The sequence below is a fragment of the Myotis davidii genome, unplaced genomic scaffold (assembly GCF_000327345.1).
Source record: "Myotis davidii unplaced genomic scaffold, ASM32734v1 scaffold143, whole genome shotgun sequence".
Lineage (NCBI taxonomy): Eukaryota > Metazoa > Chordata > Mammalia > Chiroptera > Vespertilionidae > Myotis > Myotis davidii.
In genome coordinates this window covers 2,426,218-2,444,834 of record NW_006294876.1, presented here as the reverse complement: position 1 = coordinate 2,444,834, position 18,617 = coordinate 2,426,218, and the positions used below count along the sequence as shown (strand labels likewise).

Here is an 18,617-nt window from a genome sequence, read left to right as displayed (position 1 = left end):
TACTATATACATTTGAAATCTCTCCCTGACTTCATAAGTCCTTTGGTGTTCTGCTCTGTTATATTAATTAGGACTAGGTTGGGAGCATATAATATTAATAATAATAATAATAATAATAATAATAAATGGGCTGATAAATAAATAAATAAATCTGAATCCAGAGCCCTTTGTCAAGTGAAACATTATAGAAATAAGTCAGGGTAGATGCCTGCCAACACTTGGGTTAACAAATTGTGAGTGTTCTACTCTTGGTTGCAGAATTAGCATCATACAGAAAAATGTGGTAGGTTTTTATTCTAACTGCTGTTACCCCCAAATTCCAGTTTTGCTTAGGGCACACCTCCACTTTATAGCTTGTTAATAAAGACCCTTTCTATAGTTTAAAGTCCATGTTGCCATGGAAACAACCAATTAGACGTGTAACTGAAGAGATGGAAGACAGCTGCCAAAACTCTCAGGGAAAAAAATGATCTGGGTTGGCAACCTACAAGAAACATTGCCTGCTAAAAACTTGTGCCAGCTTCTCCTAGCATTGGCCTGCAAGTTTATATCCGAGCAAACATCTTGCACCCATTTGCTAAGTGCTGCATCTGTAATATATTCTAAAAGGATAATTGTGTCTGGGCCTCAACATATGTGATGGTGAGGCAGGAAAAAATTCTCACATTTTTTAGGATAATTTCTCTCATATGTTTCTTATAAGTTCATGGCAGCAACATCAACAAAAGAAAAAGAAAAGAACTTCTAACTCTAAGTTCAGAAGTGTATTCATAACTTGTATTTTAAATGTCCCTAAGTTCGCTGTTTATATGTAACCATGTATAATACTAATGCTTAAGAAAATTAGAATTATAGAACTTAAATGAAATATGTGAACCACTAACTTGGAGTTTTGATGTTTAAACCTTGCAGACCAGTGGCACTTTAATTACAAATGTGTCTTACATTTTACTTCCTAATTACTCTGTATATTTATTTTGCTTTGTTTTCAGGAAGTTCAATATGCAAATATAATGTATTTACAAAATAGAGAATTAAGTTAAAGATAATGCACATTAAAATATATTTTGCATACATTATCTCATTCATCCTCTTAACAACCTAGTGAGAAAGGATGTTTCCATTTTGCATAACAAGAAACTGAGATATAAAAGGTTCAGGACTTACTTAATGTCACACTTTGTAGTTAATAGTATATTAAGGGGTAAACCCTCATCTTATACCTCTAGACCTAGGGTTATTTTCACTCTACAATATGGCTCCCCTGCTAGCTTAAAATTAAATGCACCTGGATCTCAACCATTCATATATCAAATAGTGTAACTTTTGAATCTTCACTCCAAAAAGGTTTTATACTTGAGACTGACTCATCAGTTAGCAATCTATAATAATAAAAGCATAATATACTAATTAGACCAGACAGCCGAACGACCTTCTGGACATCATTTGGACATTCTTCCCGACAAAGCCACGGTGATGGGGGCTGAGGCAGAGGCAGTTAGGGGCAATCAGGCAGGCAGGCGAGCAGTTAGGGACAATCAGGCAGGCAGGCGAGTGGTTAGGGATGATCAGGCAGGCAGGCAGAGCGGTTAGGGGCAATCAGGCAGGCAGGTGAGCGGTTAGGAGCCAGTGGTCCCAGATTGTGAGAAGGATATCCGACTGCCAGTTTAGGCCTAATCCCGCAGGTGTCCCAGATTGGGAGAGGGTGCAGGTCAGATTGAGGGACCACCCCCCTCCATGCAGAATTTCGTGCACTGGGCCTCTAGTATATGTATAAGATATTCACTATAGTCCACCTGTGTCTGTCCCTGATTTGTAGATGATTGAAAGTTAAAAGAGTTAAGCAGACAATGATGGGGATAACATTTATTTAGCAGGAAATGACACACAGTGTGAATCTTGTTTTGAGATTGTCAGACTAACAGAATTACAAATATACATGGCATGGTTTTGAATATGGAAAGAGAAGTTGAATCAAAATCTACAAGCTTGACACAGAACTTTTGGATCTTAAGAGACATAAGAATTTCCCTCTCAACAAAACAGGGTGTATATAGCATGCAAACTCCTGTACTTTTAAAAATAAATTCCAAGGTTGAATAATTTGTTCTTATATTGGCATCTGTTTTACAAGAAGGTTTATTTAACCTATAGTGGTTTATTTAAAATTGTTCAAAATTTGCAAGTTCAATCAACAAATAACTTAAATATATTTCTCATATTTTATACCTAACTAATATGAAGAAATTAAGGTGAAAATGTATGGGTATCTAAGATGCTTAGAAAATTTAGGTATCCTTTCTCAACAATAAAGAGTCAACCTTTATACATTATAATATATTTTAGGTTATTTGAAGGATATTTCTGGTTAAAGTCCTATTGCATATGTAATTTCCTCTCTTTCAAGTATCTCCAACTCTCTTCAAGCCACCACAGTTCCTGACTAAAATAATGGCTCTCTCTTTTACTTTACTGAGGGAATAAATCTACCTTTTCTATCTCAACTTCTCTACTCAACACCTCTTTATTTAGGCCTTCCTTCTTTTCCTCTTTCAGTAGTTCTCAGCTCTAGGTGCACATTAAAATCACCTAAAAGCTTTCAAAAATACTATTGACTGGGACCACTCAGGGCTGATTAGTTAAGAATCTGGGCTGAGGCCAGCCAGCGTGGCTCAGTGGTTGAGTATCAACCTATGAACCAGGTCACAGTTCGACTCCTGTTCAGGGCATATGCCTGGGTTGTGGGCTAAATCCCCAGTGTGGGGCATCAGGAGGCAGCCAATCAAAGATTCTCTCTCATCACTGATGTTTCTATCTCTCCTTCTCTCTCCCTTCTTCTCTGAAATCAATTAAAAAAAAATAAAAAGAAATCTGAGTTGAGAACCACTGACTTGATCTTTTCTCCCGGGAAGAAATATCCCTCTTCTTTGTCAAAACCAGGACTTCAGCTGTGGTCAAGATAATATTGCCTCCTTCTCAACAGCACAGCTTCCTGAATCACCTCCCTTCTTCACCTTCATCATTCTTCTGTGCCAGTATTTTGTTTTGTTTTTCTTTACATCCTCCCAAATTAGCTCAAGAGTCTTTTAGGTAAAGTGAATATGTGACTGGGAAACCCCCAGTTGGGCTTGAGCTGCCTGTCTCTGTGTCCAATGACGAAGGCAGGGTTGAATCATATAAGTTGTTTGTTGAGAAGTCTAGTCAACCAAGAAGACAGGTCGCTTACAAGCATTCAAATACTGTTTTACAGCAAGGTGCAGGGAGGGGACAGGATTATGAAGGGGAATGTGAATGCAGCTACGTTGAGTCCTGAGGGCCCGTAGATGTCAACTATTGTCTTAGTCATCAGGTGATGAGATGATGTTTTGACTCCTTGTGGGTTGGTCTGATACTGCTTATCAGTTCTGCTTGCTGGACTCACAGCTGAGTCACCTCCTCAATCTCTCACACAGGCCTTGAAAATGAAACTTAAGAAAAACCTAACTCCCTATTCATATATGAGAATCTTAATCCCCATTCACATAAATATATGTATTCTAAGATTTAAAATAATATGATTACTTTTCAGATTAATTCAGGTGCTCTATCAGATTATAAATCCCTCTATCATCCCCCCCCCCCATTAGGTAGATTGGTTGATATCTGTCAACCTTGTACTATGCTAAATTTATTTTTAAAGTCATTATATTGCTGGAGTGCCACTAATTTCACCCCTGCCATGTGGCAATTACCCCTTTTAAGTCTGATGACTGGAAAAGCACCAAACAAAACCTACTAAGTCTATGTGGTACCAAGTTCACTATGAGAGATTACTTTTAATTTTTGTTTTGTTTTGTTTTTCTCTTAGTTTATGGGTAAAATCATTATTTATTGAAAATTACCAATGCAGTTAATGGCATATATTATTATGATGGGCCTTATTACTGAGTCTGGAGCAGAGTGGAAAAGACATTTCATTAAAAATGGAAAAGAGTGGCTTAGGATCAACTACTCTCTTGTCTTTCCCAGGGAGTGCCTTTTGGGGTAATGTGATTTTCCAGTTGTTGGTTTCCATGCCATTCTGAGTTATAAGGAAAACCATCCATGGCCCATTAAAAAGCTGTTTCATCCAAAACAAACTTATGGATACAGAGAACAGAGTGATGTTGTCAGGGCTATTGGGGGAATGGGGAGAAAAGAGGAAGGGGATTAAGAAGTACAAACTTCCAGTTATAAAATAAGTCATGGGCATGTAATGTATAGCATATGGAACATGCTCACTAATATCATAATAATTATGTACAGTGACACATGATTACTAGACTTATGGTGATCGCTTCATAAGGTATATAAATGTTGAATCACTGTGTTGTAAATCTGAAACTAAAACAATATTGTATGTCAGTTGTAATAAAAAATAAAATTTTAAAAAGTGTTTCAGATCACTTAGATAAAAGTTTACATGGATTTCAACGAATTTGGGGTATTTTAATCATAATTGATGAAAAATAAATGTATGTGTGTTTGAGAATTTTAAAGTCTTGTAGATACAGTCAAGAAACTAATGGCAATGTAGTAAGATTAAAAAAGAAACATTACATGGTCTATTTCAAAATTGCTTAAGCTATTGATTTATAGCTTTTGCCCAAGAATCATCATGGAAAATCTATTTTGTGGTAAAACTCAATAAGCATTTCTTATTTCAAAAAGCAATTTATTTCAAAAACAGAGCCACTTACTTTTGGAATACTTGTTTCTTTGGTAAAGATTTCTGAAATTTCCATTTATTGCTCTTTTCTCCTCAAAATTAATCAACCTTACATCATCCCAGATACCCTACTTGTGTTTGTCAAAAATGTATTTGAAAACTAATTGCCCCATCATGTGGGGATTGAGAATAATAAGTGATTGCTCTCTGTGCCGTCCTCCTGTGGAACTTGAAGAGGCAAGGGAAGTCTGGGTCTGTAAAGGAGGGCAGGGAGGGTGAATAACTTGGTCACAATTTCCAATGTTGTGTCTATGTTTCTTTGTTGAAAACAAAGCAAGTTGTTGTTGGTTTCACTAAATAAATAGCAAGGTTAAAGGTAAATCTTCCGAATATAATTACTCATTCAAAGAAAAAAGCCAAAGGTTAGCTATGGTAACTTGTGTATATTTACTGAATCCCAGGAAGTCCTATTTGTGTTACTGGAAGGAATGTCAGGTAGAACCATATATACACATATGTATGTATAGATAATATGTGTGTATGTAAAATATGCATATGTATTTTTTACCTTGAACATCATTCACACTCCACTAATTCAGAATATGCCATAATTTGAGTTAAAATTTCCTAAAGGATACCTGCTTTATTTTATAGGAAAAAAGTAATTTGTTAAGTATATTAAACCCATAAACCTACTTCAGAGTCACTAAGAAATAGGAGTGAGTTTGAGGCCTGACAGAGCCGTATTGTTTATTTGATAGGCTCCTCCATTATAGGAGGTCAGTGAGCTCAAGTGCTCATTCAAGCAGATGGAGTAAAAATTCTGGGGATTGTAGTTGGAATTACTCTACAAAAGGTTAAAAATGACTTTTCTCTTCATACTTTCCACAAAACATTGCCATTCAATTAATCTACATTAATAGTCGTAATATTCTAAAGAATTTAGTATGGAAATGGATGAACTGGAATTTGTTATACAAACAAATGAGTAGTCATTTAGTCAGATTTTTTTTTTTACCACAACCAGAGACTGAGTTTGCCTCTGCAGCGCTGCACCAAAAAGTCAGGAAATTTTTTTTTCTGGTGCAATAGCTCCTTTCGGCTATAAAAAGGATTGGCTCCCTGATTCCATTTATTCTGAAACTGTTGCTGTTCATGATCTCATTATCACCTCCTTAAACTTCATGGCCAGGCTCTGTTTCTCAGATATGCTGCACACACCGTTATAACACTGATCCCCATGGGTCTCTGTGAATATATCTCTCCCCTGTGTCACCAGGGTCTAATTTGAGTCAGAGGATAGAGGACTCCAGGAAGGATTTTGCCAACAGAAATTGGAACTGACAGTAAATCTGTAATATTTGAATTACAGATTTCTACAACTCTACATGGAGACGTTTACAACTCTAATGGATGTTGATTTTGTGATAACTAAAAAAATAATCAGAAAATTGAAGCAATTGAGCACTATAGAAAAATTTTAAAGTGTTCAAAAACTAAAATGCAGTCATGGCACACCACAATCTTATTTGTAAATAGTATTTCTTTACCACTGAAACTGGTTTAATCAAAATGTATGTTATAATAACCACACTGGAGGATAGAGAAAGGTGTGTGTGTGTGTGTGTGTGTGTGTGTGTGTGTGGTTTATGTGTGTGTTGTGGGTGCCCATCAGTAGATGAATGGATAAAAAAAAAAACTGGTACATTTACACAATGGAATACTATGCAGCTATACAAAAGAAGGATCTCTTACCCTTTGAGACAGCATGGAGTGACCTGGAGAATATTATGCTAAGCAAAATTGGCCAGTCAGAGAAAGACAAGTATCACGTGATCTCACTTGTATGTGGAATCTAATGAACAAAATAAACTGATGAACAAAATAGATCCAAAGACGCTGAAGCATGCAACAGCCTGTGGAATCTCAGAGGAAAAGGGGAGGAGGGTGGGAAAAGATTAACAAAAGAATGTATATGCATACTAGAGGTGTGGTGCATGGATTCATGTATCGGTGGGGTCCCTCAGCATGGTCTGTGGCTCTCTGACATCCCCTGAGGGGTCCTGGATTGTGAGAGGGCAGTTCTCACACCCTGGAATTAGGCCCCCTCCTCTCTGGTTCTGGGTGTGTCGTCCAAGATCCGCAGCTGCCAAGTCACCACAGCTCGGCAGCTCCTGCATTGAGTGTCTGCCCCTTTGTGGTCAGTAAGTGTCACAGCTACCAGTCAGAGCTTCTGCCCCCTGGTGGTCATTGTGTGTCATAGCTACTGGTCAGACAGTCAGATAGTCGCTTAGTCTTTTATATATATAGATATGCAGAACCCATAGACAGACAATTGAGTGGTGAAGGCCTGGGAGAGGAGTGGAAACTGGTTAGAGGGATTTAATGGGAGAGGGGAGGAAAGGGGGACATCTTTAATACTTTCAACAATAATGATAAATTTAAAAATAAGAATTGAAATCATGGTACAATTTGACAGAACCTCCAAGTAAATAATTCATGAGCAATTCATTGCCTTATATATGCAAGTCCAAACCTTAGGAATGAAGGTATACATTTGGAAATGACGTTTTCTTTTCTTGTATTTTTAAAGAAATGAATGTATTTCCTTTTTATTTACATTTCAATGGCTCTAACTTCCACTTTTCATTCATTTCTATTAAAAACAGAAAAGCTATGGAACTCTGCTTGCTCCAGTTCCTGCAAATACATTATCCGATAAATTGTCTCTGTTGCAATGCCAGGCTGGTATAGTGTGCTGGGCATGGAACTAGCTTTGTTGCCATGGACAGGAAAAGAAAAAAGAAGAGTGAAATGGCATATTCAGTAATAAGGAGCCAATAGCAGTGTTCAAAATTGGGGAAAAAAGAGATGTACTTTGTAAATACGTTCTTTAAGGTAAATCATGGGAGATTCATTAAAAGAGGTAAATCATGGAGAGATTCATTAAAAGAGTTCCAAGTAACTACCTCTGGGGGAAAAGGGTTGACCTTTTCAAATATATAATTACCTTACTTTGATTTAAAAACAATAAAAACTTTTAAATGTGATTGAGAAACTAGGGAGTGGAAACCATATAGGTAGGTGGCCCCTGCTGTAAAGAAGAGCATAAAAATGAGGCAGCTGGGGAGTTGAGGGAAGACCCTTTCTTTGGTGGAGAGATTGGTGTGTGCATTTCTTATTTATAGGCTTAAAGAGTTGAAATGGAGAAATTAGTAACACAGGAGAAACAGAGAATGATTTTAAAAAGCGCAATTGATGAGGAAGGAAGGTTGAATGAGATCTATATCAAAAGTAAAGGCATTTGCCTGTGAAAGGATAAGGAACATTTCCTCCATTCTAAGACAGAGGTTGAGACTGGGCAGGTAGCCAGGGGGTGGGAGATGTTTAAGAAGAAATGATACATAAAGTAGAAAAAGCTAAATTAGGAAGGAAATGCAGTGAAGTTGCCAGGCAATATTGAGACTTTATTTAACACATGCAATCATAAATTTAAAGTGGAACCAAACAGCTATAGGATTTTACTCCAGCAACATAAATCAACTAGCGTGCAAGCAGAGAGAAGATGGAAAATAGGAGCAATACAATTTGGGGTTTGACACATGAATCCAACAGCAGAACAGAGAAGCAAGAGAATGAAGGTTTGGGGTTGGAAGTGAAAAGGGTGGTGAATCAAGGAGTCTTGGCTGGGCCAAGGAGGAAGTGGAAACAGAAGATGGCTGAGGAATAGTGAGAAAGTGGAGGGGTTAGTAAATTAGAGTGTCAGTAATGCTGCAAAATTGGAATCATGGACCTGTTATCATTGCCAGCAAGTGAGCTGGAAGGTAAAGAGTGTGAGTGAACTAGGAGGTGATGCAGCTCCTGGAGATGAGAAAGTCCTGGGTGTGGTGTTGGGAGATGACCAAGGTAGAGCGGAAGCAAAAGCCATTGGAGGTGCGGTCCAGGAGCTAAAAGGCCAGGGTACTGGATGCTGAAGTTCCCAAGAATGATCACTGTGAGTCATGTGTGAATGAGATACCCACCCTGACAGTGATGAGGGGAGAGTGTGGTGTAACTGGCTGGCACAAGCCTCAAAGGAGCATGACATTGCAAGAACAAGGGGGCGGGGCAGGGAGGAGTGGTTGAGAGCAGTAGCAAGGAGATCAACTCCAAGCCCTGAGGTCCAGCGAATACTGGAGAAAATGCATGGTTCCTTGAAGCAGGCTGCAGAGAAAGGAGTGTGCTCAGAGGAGAGCTCTCAGTTAAGGCGCTGAAGGGAAGGGAGGCTTCACAGGAGTTGAGGGACGATGGGTGCTGGATTATTGACTGAGAGCACTGTGGTCATAATGGGAAGGGTTAGCAGGGAACAGAGGAGTGAAGTTTGGGGTCATGAGACAGATGTATGGGAATGGGAATGAGGGTTATCAGATTTCACAGGGAGCTTGAACTTGTGATGGACGAGGTAAACAGGGATGTGCGGTGTTGATGAATAGGTTCTGAGAGTCTTCTCAGCAGATGGGCACTCAGTTCCAGCGCGGTGACCTCTAACACTTGGCCTGGTAGAGCAGCCGTGAAGGTTCCTCCCACAGCATGCAGTCCTGTTACAGCAGCTCTAGGAGGTGCATTCTCCACCCCCACAGGGGGCCTTGCCATTGCTTTGGTGAAGGTTACCTTAAAGGATGTAACAGTGTGATGCCCTGTAGACATGAGAGGAGAGTCTGCCAGGGCAAGGGTGCCAATGGCCAGTCTCACTGGGAACCTGGGCAAGTTGTGTTGCTTCTGAGTCTCAGATTAGGTAGCCCTGGTTTAAATGTTTGCTATTATAACATTAAATATATCAAAGCATGTCTGTGGCATTTTGAAATTAAGGCTTTTAACCCACAATATCGAGCAGAAATATTCAAGGATATTAGACTTCTAAAGAAGCACCATTGATGGGCTTCCTTTTGGGGCATATGTGTGACTCTGCCATTTGTAATGGAAAAATAGGAATATATATTCATGCATAGATGCATTATACATGTACATCAATCACCACCATCATTTTCTTTTGTGTTTTTATATTTCTTTTTTTTTCCTCATTCTTGCATCTGAGGGTTCAGTGTACCCATTTCCAGGAATCAAGTTCATAACACAGCCTTGGGTTAAGAACTATGCAATTAACAGCATTTCAGGAAAACAAGTTATAATCATGAGATCCAAAAGAATCACTGCTTGGCCTTCATAACTTCCCATCACCACGCGTACAGAGACATTTGAGTGCTCTGCACAGCCCTCACCAAACTGCTGTAGAAGTAACTCAAGAAGAAAGAGTGGAGGTTAACTGTGGGTGGCCCTCTGCACCTCAGGGTGAATCCACAGTTACACGTGCATCTCTCTCTCTCTCTCTCTCTCTCTCTCTCTCACACACACACACACACACACACACACACACACACACTCACACACACACCAGTCACAAACACACAGCATAGGTCAGGTTTCCAGCAGCAACCTGGTCACCTTTGCATCAGTTGGTTATAAATTCAAACAAGTGACTTTGGAGTATTTTCTACACGAAAAAAGAGAAACAGTAGATGAGGATGGTGCCTTGATCTTTCTTTGCTTCCAAGTGTATAAGCCAATCACTGCTTCCCCACTTCCAATTAAAGGAAAGAAATGAGCCTCATGCATGGAACTATGAGCCCTTCTAATATTAAAAGTCACATGCTTGATGGAGAGAAGATGAAAAGCATTGTGGATTACCATATTGGAAACAGAGAAACTAGCAGCTGCCTGTATTACCATATCAAAGAGCAGACGGTCCCAGTGATAATTCTTGGGCAAAGTAGATTCGAGACATTTTCGATTAAATTCTTTTAAGCCATGCTCCATTCAGCTGCATCTGGTATATATTGTGGCCTTTGGCTTTGGCTTTTTGCAGCAGTGTGAAATCCCTGGCTTTGGCTGCAGCAGCGTGTGGCTCTGGGTGGCATCTGTAAAACAATGACACTTCCTAATTTTCATAATAAACAGAAAATACTTTGTAAAAACAATATTCTATAATGGAATTATTCCATTTATCTGACTAATTGGGCCAGACTGTCATTGCAAAGTGAGCAGAAAAAAGGAACACAAAAAAATAGCTTTTGCTTGTGACCTAGTTTTCTCAATTTGTTTTCTTCTAGTGCAAGTGCCACTAAGAATGGAATCCTTGCAAGTTGTAGGCTCTTTGATAGATATTCCCACGGGTGAATTGCAATATGTTTAAAGGTAGGTGGCATTAAAAGGTTTGGAGGGTTTTTTGTTTATTTCTTCCTCTCCCCCTGCCTCCTTCTTCCTTTCCTTACCCTAATAATAAATAAAAGTGAATTGTGGAATTCAAGTTAGGTCTATCACTGCCTAGATTTCAGAGTTTTGGAGTATCTGTCTTGGTTGTTTTTTGATATTTCCTGTTTTCTTAAGTTGCTCTTCTGTTTCCTGTCAGATTATGTTCTTTAAATGTTGTGACAGTATTCCAGACTCTGTCCATATATGGTATACTTACAGTGCCAGTGTTCTCTTTTGTTTCGGGAAGGGTCATTCCATAGCTAATAATATTAATGGGCAAAAACGGAATCGTACACCAGGATGGAGTTTGTGGTTTAGCATGAGTTTGATATGGTCAATAAAAAGTAAATTAAAATTAAAGTAGTTTATAAATAGCCTCAAGCTTAACTCGACTCAATTTAATAAAAAATGAATTACCAAATGCATATTATGCATAAGCAATTTACAGGTACAGGTGGGTGCAGGGATAAGTATAGTGGCTGATTGAGGGCTTTCCTAAAAGATATGTGCATATTCTACTGAATAGAACTTACGAATGTGACTTTATTTGGAACAAAGGTCATGACAGATGTAATTAAGTTAAGAATCTCAAGATGATATCATCCTGAATTCTCTGTGTGGGCCCCTAATCCTATGGCATATGTCCTCACTATGGGACCCACAGAGGAGAAACACCGAGCTTAAGGCTACGTGATGATGGAGGCAGAGACTGAAGTGATGTAACCACAAGCCAAGGAATACCTGGAGCCACCAGATGCTGGAAGAGTGAGGAAGGATTCTCTCCTAAAGCCTTGTAAGGATGTATGGCTCTACAAAACCTTCAGAATTGTGAGAGAATAAGATTTCTGTTGCTTTAAGGCACCAAGTTTAGGCTAATTTGTTATGGCAACCCTCAAAAATTAATTAAGTAAAATTGAATCCCAAATAAAGAGATTATAATATATAATATGCAACAACCTACGAAAATGCTAAAGTAAAGGAATTATAAGATAGGAGTGAAAGGGAACTTATTTCCAATAAAGATAGCTGGAAAGGCCTTTGAAAGAGGCACGCCTGGATCGGAGCTTTAATGGGACAGGAGGAGATTTCCAGGGCATAAAAGCTAAGACAGAGGGGGATTCAGAAATATAAACTATCTGAGTTGATCTAGGACAATAGTAAGGATGGGAGAAAGGAAGTGATCTAATCAAAACAAACTTCTAATACCATGAAAATTTAATTGTGTTCAGAAATGCTCAGAAATGCAGAAAGCCTAATTTCTGTTATAAGACTTAGATTATAGAAAAACTTACTCTTCCCACCTATTACTTAAAATTAAATTCACTTTAAAACATAGATTTCTGAAGCACTCGTAAGAAATTAAATTTAGAGAGGAAAACAATTTCAGGGCATTCTGGAAGCTCTATAATGCCTTTAGAAATTCACTTATTGTAGTATTTAACTTGCACTAATTTCTATTGAAACAACTGTCTCCTTCAATCACATGGCCTACCTGAGCAGAAAGATGCTACAACAAATTCCCACAAACTGGATGGGTTACACCAATTGAAATATATTGTCTCACAGTTCTAAAAGCTACAAGTCTGAAATCAAGGTGTTAGCAGGGCCATGCTCCCTCCAATGGATTTACAGAAAAATCCTCCCTTGTCTCTTCCCAGCTTCTGGTGACCCCCCGGAAGTCCTCGAGTTCCTAAACTTTTAGACACATCACACCATTTTCTGCCTCCATCTTCAAATGGCCTTCTCGGAGCCTCTGCCCCTGTCCTCTCTTTGAAAGGTACCAGTTATTAGATTGAACTAAATCCAGCATAACCTCTCCTTAACTAATTACATTTGCAGAAATGCCTATGTATAATAATAAAAGTATATCTGCTAATTAGACCGGACATCCTTCCGGATGAAGCCAGGGGTGTGAGGGAAGCCTGGGTCCCGGGTGCCAGAGGGAAGCCAGTGCCAGCAGCCGGGGGAAGGAAGGCCTACTCTTGCACAAATTTTGTGCATCAGGCCTCTAGTATCCAAATAAGTTTCACATCCTGAAGTTCTTGGTAGACACAAGTTTTGGGGGAACATTCTTCAATTCACCATACATCTAATGCATAGGGCCAAGCCCATTGTTTGACATAAAGTTGGTAACCATTAAATTTTCATAGACTAAGGAAGTATTCATTAATTAAGTGGCATTGCTAAAAAATAAAACATGTGAAGGAAATCAAGAGACAGGGAGTTGGAAGAGAGATGAGAAATTTTTCAAGTGTTGCTTAGAGGTAAAAATCCAAAATTTGTAACAGGGCCTATAAGCCCTTGTAAGATTAGCCCAAGCCTGCCTCCCCCAGGGACCCCAGCCTTCTTCCAACTGCTTCAGGTCCTGCTCCATTTATCTGAAATATTTCTCTCTCTACTATCCACCTGCCTAATGCCCTATCCTTTGCTCTTAGCTTAAATGGCACTTCTTCAAAAAGGCAGAATCTCTCCAAATGCCCTATGGGACTGATGGCCACCCTTTATTAGCAGTTGTCACAAAGTGGAACAGTATTTTTAATAATACTGTAATTTTTTAATGTATGTGGTCTCCTCCAGACCAGGAGCTGCATGGAGACAAGAGCTTGTCTAATATGCTCAAAAGGGTCCAGAGTGTTCCATAGGTTCTTCAGTATGAAGCGTCTCGGGTATTTTTACACTTTCATCATGCCCGCCCTAAGGCTTCTTCACCTGAACAGACCACCTTTGTCCTGCCATGAATTAACTCTGCCCCTTAAGGCAACCCAGGGTCCTCCTCTGCCCCATAGCTGCTGAGCGTAAAGGTGAAGCACAAACAGTGATGATGTTCAAGGCCATCAGCCAACAAAACCCTGGCAGGTTTTCAGGCTGTTCATGCTCTAATTCCGCCACTAATGAGCTCCAAACTCAGTTTCAGGATCACAACCTTTTGCTCTGCTGTGGCCTCGACACACAGGTGTTGGCTGTGTTTTTCCCATCATGTGGGTCTCTCCCATCCTCTGCAGACCTCTTCGGCTTCCAGCTCTCTTCTTCACTTCAGTTTGAAGCCAGGTCCCTGGTTCACATTCCATGCCTTGTGATCAGCTCAGGGCAGGCAGAATGGGAGGCAGGGGAGACCAGGGGTGCTGTGGAGAGACCATGGGGATGAGGCTGTGAATCCGTGCACTGTCCTGATGATTTACCTCTAAATAAAACCCTTCTAAAGGGTAACACTCAAAATAAAATAGTGCTTTTTGTAGATGAGGCATGCCTGGGAGAATTCGTGAGGGGCAGACTCTGAACTCTGAAGTTCATTTAAGCAGATGAAATCTTTCCTCTGAGCATAGAATCTGGGGTCCGACTATCTAGCACTCAATGACACTTCCTCTCCTATAGCTCTCTGAGATTGGTAACATGTTCAACCTCTCTATGCCTCAGTTTCTCAACTGCAAAATCAGGAACTAATAATCATATCTGTCTCAAAGCGGTACCATCAGTTTTAAATGAGGTAACACACGTGAAGAGCTGAGCATGGTGCCTAGTGCTTTTTTGGTGCTAATTGAAATATTAGTTCTTATTTCTGTGTCCATTTATTATGAAAGTTCCCCATACCAGTATTTTTCTTAGCAAATTATTTTATCAGATGGCCATGAGCTTAGTCACTGCCCAAATCATTAAGCGCTAAAGAAAACTTCCTGTTATGAAGATTTCTCTTTCCTTTTTCTTATCATCATCAAATTATGACTTGCTTTGAAAATCTCACACATGTGGTACATCCTTTTGAAAACAACGTAGTGGTAGGAAATCTCCAGTGCACCTGAGGTTTCAGAACAGCCTTCCCAATCCAGAGTTTAATCACTAATCCCAGAAGAAATGGGGGGCACAGGCTCGACTCAAGAGAGGAAACTCAGGAAATAGAGGCACAGAAGTGAAACACCCCATTTTCCAAACAGTGATTCATGGAAGAGATGTTAATGAGTTTTCTGTGTGAATGGTTCTATGAGGACATCTGTTTGGAAAATTAGAGTACATTAAACAGGCTTGTATTAAGACTCCAGACTTCTTGTATCAAGGCTCCTTTTATCCATGGGAAGTCCATGAGTGCTCAGTGTCCCTTGAGACTGGGTGGTTTGGGACAGTGGACTGAGTGTGGGCTCTGTAGCTGGTGTGCTGTTCCGGACTTCACATTTAGTACTATCAAGTGGAATCAGGATTTAAAGTAAACCTATGATTGGGCCTAACAAGTTTAGTTCTGTGGCTCTTTGTTTTCCATACTAGCTGTACCAATTACATTCCCATCAACATTCTCACCAACACTTGTTGTCTCTTGTCCTTTTGAAGACAGCCATTCTAACAGGTATGAGTTGATATGTTAGTGTGGTTTGGATTTGTTTTTCCTAATAGTTAGTGATATTGAGCACCTTTTCATGTTCTTGTTGGCCATATGTATGTTTTCTTTGGGAAAAATGTCTATTTGTATCCTTTGCCCACTTTTTAATCAGGGTATTTGTGTTTTATTTGCTATTTAGTTGTATGATTTCCTTGTATATATTTTGGATAACCCCTTGTTAGATATGTGGTTTGCAAATGTTTTCTCCCATTCCATAGGATGCCTTTGCATCTTGTGATGATTTCCTTTGCTGTGCAGAACCTTTTAGTTTGATGTAGTCCAGTTTTATATTTGTTTATATATTTGGTGTCAAATTTATGAAATCATTGCCAAAATCAATGTCAAAGAGCTTACTACCTGTGTTTTCTTCTAGGCGTTTTATGTTTTCTGGTCTTACACCAAGTTTTAATCCATTCTGAGTTCACTGTAAAGGAGGGGTCCAGTTTCATTTTTCTGAATGTGGTTATCCAGTTTTCCCAGCAATTTATGGAAGAAACTATCCTTTCCCCCTTGAGTATTCTTTGCACTCTTGTCAAATATTGCTTGACTGTATGTGCAAGGATTTATTTTTGGACTCTGTTTCATTGGCTTATGTGTTTGTTTTTATGCCAATACCGTAATGTTTTGATTACTATAGCTTTGTAGTGTAGTTTGCAATCAGGAAGTGTGATGTGTCCAGCATTGTTCTTCTTTTTCAGGATTGCTTTGGCTATTTGCAATATTTTCTGGTCTCATAAACATATTTTTCTATTTCTGTGGAAAATAGAAACAAAGCTCTTTCATGCCTATATCAAAACCTTTACTTACGCAGATAAATAAATCATTATATTTATGATGCTATTTTGTTCTAGTATATTTGCATTTTAGCAAGGAGGAAGGGAATGAGTGTTCTCTCTTAATCTGGAGCCTAACACAAATGTTATATTTTTTAGCTAAAAGCAGAATTGTGTATACAGAATCCACTTTTACTCCAGAATTCCTTTATAAACACATTTATGACAGTTCCACAGAAAGTTTTAGCACTCACACTGTTTCCAGAATATCTCAGTTTACTCTCTTAATTATTAATCCAACAAAAGTGACATTTCCTGGCCAAGATGAGAGATAACTGGTGAGAAGCATCTTTAGAAATGATAGAAAATTGCAAATATAAATAAATAAAAGATGCTAGTCAAATGCTCTGGTTTAAGGCCATGAGTATTTTATAGATTCTTACTATTTTAGATGTTCAGAAAAATGACTGACTGATCAGGGCCATGAGTATTTTATAGATTCTTACTATTTTACCCAAATGTTCAAAAAAAATGACTGACTGATCATAACTAATAATATCTCCCTTGACTAAATATGGCTAAATAAAGCTAAGAAAAGTGTTTTAAAATTGGCAGGCCCTGGTGGAAAATATTGCCAGAGCCTTAGAAATGGGGTAGTGAGGATTTTTTGCTCACAGATTCCCTGGCCTTTCCTTATCTTTTGGTGTGAGTTGAATGACTGGCTTTGTGAATACTATATCGTTGTGTGTGTTTTTTTCTTAACCACTTTGGGATGCAAGGCTAATCACTGATCACACAATTGTATGCTGATTTTAGGCTCCTTTAGGCCTGATTTGCAACAATAAAAAAACCTATTGTTCACAACTCAATAACAATGTACTAGAGGAGAGAGGGTAAAAAAAAAAAAAGCAACAGAAAGTACTTCCTTCATAGATAGAAATTTGGCTTCCGTATAGGCCAGAGAGAGCAAGCAGGGTGCATTTCCTGTGGGAAATGTTTTTCAGTGCTTTGTTTCTGAGAGTGATGCCTTAACATGAATTGCTCATGAAACTTTAAAAGACAATTTAAGGTTTAGGCTCTTATGCCAGCTTTGCCAAAGGAAACCTTATGTGTGATTCTGTAGCTCCTTATTGCTGGTGATATCACATGCCCAACCTGATTTTTGGTTTTGTGTTCTGTTTTTCTGTGGCCTTCTATTCCTCCAAAAACCCAGCTCAGGGCCTGGGGAATCCATGGCTGTGATGAGAGTAGATGAAAGACCTCTGAAAAATGATGAAATGATAAAGTGGAATAACAGGGTAGACCTAGAAAGGTTTTCTTCTTATAATTAAACTAACATTTTCCTAAACATGTAATTGTTTGCGGTTCAGAGAGATAGCCTAAAAAATTACATTTTTCACAGCAGGTTTTTTAATGCTTATCTGTTTGGGAAGCTTAACGTAATTATGAACATTGGATGCAGTCTGCAAACTTTAAACTATATAGAATTCTAATGAGGATATTCCTAAAAGCCAGATATTACAATGATTATCCATGTACCTTTCTATGGTGAAAATTTAAATGTTGCTAATTTGAACATAAGAACTCTGTCTTAAGAATTATCAGCGAACAAATGGTATATTTGATCATTAAAATCACCTCAAGGTTTTGCTTTTTGAAAATTTTTAGGAAGCGACTATGGATATCTTCACTGGTCTTTATTTTGGGAGCCTCGTGAGGAGGGAGGGAAAAGTAGAAAAGAGAATAATATTTTTATTTTAAGTTAGAAGGAAGCGAGCACACATCTTAGAATTTTTGCCCTTTCAGAGGTCCTTGTGGCCATGAGCGTTTCACTGATTTCAAGGGCACACTTATCAAATTACTGCCATAAATACAACGGATGAAGAGAAAAGGCAATCACATCTTAACACTGGATAATAGCAGGCTCCAAAATGTCAAATTTCTTATTCTCAAGTGTCTTCATGAGAATCTATCATCTATTTTTCTAGCCAACACATAATCCATAATCTATTCTTATGATCTTACAGCGTATTTTTCCTATGTAACTTAGTCGATAAGTTTTCTTACTAATGTAGTATGCCATTTGATGTTCAGCCATTCTATTATCCATAATGTTTCAATGATGTGAATTCTCCCTCAAGTAGAATGCCTGTAGAATAAATCGTTGAATTATGAAGACATCTTGAGGTGTAATTGGCTACTCAAAATCAACTCTGAATCATTTTCTGCCAGAGAATCTAAGAATGCCTTGTTATTTAAGGAAAAATAAGGTGGGGACTTTGCTATGAATCTCAATAATGATAAGGGTACTTTTCCCAATAAATCACCAAGGCAGAAGACCAGAGGACAGGGGGTTCTCTAACTCTGGCCCACAGGCCAAATCCAGCCTGCCAGCTGCTTTTGTGAATAAAGTTTTACTGGAACATAGCCATACTCATTTGTTTATACTTTGTCTGCAGCTGCTTTTGCACTGCAATGCTGAGGTCAGTAGTGGCAACAGAGA

At 38.7% G+C, this 18,617-nt stretch overlaps 1 protein-coding gene across 2 annotated transcripts in view; it reads left to right on the top strand.

Annotated features, from left to right (window-relative positions):
- Positions 1–18,617, top strand: part of FBXL7 (F-box and leucine-rich repeat protein 7) — a 326,294-nt gene that overhangs the window by 210,390 nt on the left and 97,287 nt on the right. The window lies entirely within an intron of this gene.